Here is a 2,202-nt window from a genome sequence, read left to right as displayed (position 1 = left end):
GGCAACACCAGAACTGGGTTTGGGATGTATATTGTGGATGACTAGAAAATGTAGGAATTTCAGGAGAACGCCTACATGGAGCATTAGCTTATCTCGTTAGCCTGTGTCTAGTCAGGTCTCTCAGAACTCTGTTGAAAAATGGTAATTAAATGATAAGGCTGAGTCTAAAGTTACATGGGCATAGATGGGCTAGGTTTCAGGGGTGCTGGGAGCCAATTTTTGCAACTGAAGTCGTCTTAAGTGGGAATCTTTACTACTCAGCAGAATACATTAATGCAAGGGACTGGATTAGCCTTTCCTAGCTGTAAGGTCCTCTTTCCTTACTAAGACTTATTTTTACTTCTTTTTAGTAGACTGATGCAAGGAAGGTCAAGCTAGATGGGCACTGCGAACATGGCACACGTGTGGACTGGATGAGTGTCACAGAGGAACAGATGAGGAGAAAGGAAGGGGAAGAAGGTAGAATTTTTTTCCTTATAACAACATGGTACAGTCCACTGGTTAAGTCGCAGAGCTGAGCTGCAGAGAAAGCTCTGCAGTGCACTTTTCTCTATGACAATGGCAGGCAGGGCTTTACAGCTCTGCTAATGACAACCCTGTGTGGCTTCCTGCTCGTATGTGTCTTGTAATGAAAACTGATTGTGTTACAGATGTCTCTGGTGTGACTTGGAACTAATGTGACTTGATTGGACCAGATAAGCTTATTATTAAAGTATCAGAATAAAATAACTTGGAGATGTGGAACTGCAATTATCCAGATACAAAATGATGGGTTAAAACTGTAAAAGAGCTACTAATTTATAGCTTTTTAGTATTATCACTGCAAACTAATATTAAAAAAAAATGACTGTTTATCTAGAGGGTTATGCTACTGAAAAGAAACCATTAGCTTTCTAAAAGGAACCAGACCAGGTGCAAAACACCTGGCATGCTCCTGTCACCATTATTTTTGTCTTCCTCGTGGTTCTTTGCACACAGCCTTGTGTAAGGTACCTGAGCAGAGAAGGCTCAGCGCAGTATCCCAGGTAGCAGTCCTTCCTGTGACTGCAGCTTAGGAAAACATGTAGACCGGTCTTCTGCTTATCTTTTTTTTTTTTTTTTTTTTAAGAGTCAGAAAAGTGGCAGCAAGAACATGAGTGTCCCTTAGCCATAACAGCTTTGAAGTTCAGAAGTTTGTAATACTGCATAATGAGATTTAACCATTAAGTCTTTCCATTAAGTAAGGGGAGATTTGGTCCAGAGAGGATTAAGCCATGTCACAGCAAACACTTACTAGGTATTAAAGGACAGGGCTAGAACTACTGCCTTTTTAACTTCTAGCAATCCTACAAAATTGTTTTATATAAGGTCAGACCAGGGCAGTGAATGGGGGAAGAGAAATAAAAAAAAGCCAAACCCAAACATCTGGAAGAATTAATGAAGACATCAGTTCTGATTGATGAACCAGTTGTTGGGGAAGAGGGGGGAGGGTGTCAGATTAAGACACTAAATATGATATACAGAACTGAGCTGCCATGAAACTGTCTGCATTAGTCAGCCTGGTTAATCTAGTTCTTCCCAAGATCCTCAGGGAATGCCCGCAGGAGACCTGCAGACAGAGGCATGTCGGATCAACCCTCCCTACCACGCGCAGAGCGATGCTATTCAAGTGGCAACATGCCCCAGCCAGTATCGCCCATTCCTGTCTTTTGGCAGGAGGGTTTGCCTCCTGCGCCAACATTTCAGATAACCTTCAACGCAGACACTTCCAGGCTGATGTTCTGATACTGCAGCGATAGCTGTACTCTACATCTCTCACGTTACCATGTTCTGTGAAAAAGGTATCTTGAAGTCCAAACAGCGTCTCCTCCTGCCCAACAGAAAGAGCCCTCCGTACGCCTAAGGTCATTCACGGCAGACCTCTCCTAGCGATGGAGACCCTTCTTCTTCCCTGAATGAACTGCTTCATGGGTCAGGACTTGTTTGAGGGAGTGTGGGCTTTTGGTGGTTGGCTGGTTTGTTTTTAACTTTAAGTCTTTTTTTGGCTACAGATTAAGTGCGCTCTTTTTTCCCTCTCTGGTAGCAGAGACGGGACAGGGAGGGATCGCCGCCCTCTGACAAGGCTCTGCCCCGCACACTCCTCCATCTCCGCCGCTCCCTTATAGGAGCTCTCCCAGGGGCTCCCGCCCCGGGGAGCTGCCGGGCTCCGCAAAGCCCTGACCG

This window comes from Charadrius vociferus, unplaced genomic scaffold (assembly GCF_000708025.1).
Source record: "Charadrius vociferus isolate BGI_N301 unplaced genomic scaffold, ASM70802v2 scaffold477, whole genome shotgun sequence".
In the NCBI taxonomy this organism is placed as follows: Eukaryota; Metazoa; Chordata; class Aves; order Charadriiformes; family Charadriidae; genus Charadrius; species Charadrius vociferus.
This window is presented reverse-complemented; position numbering follows the sequence as displayed.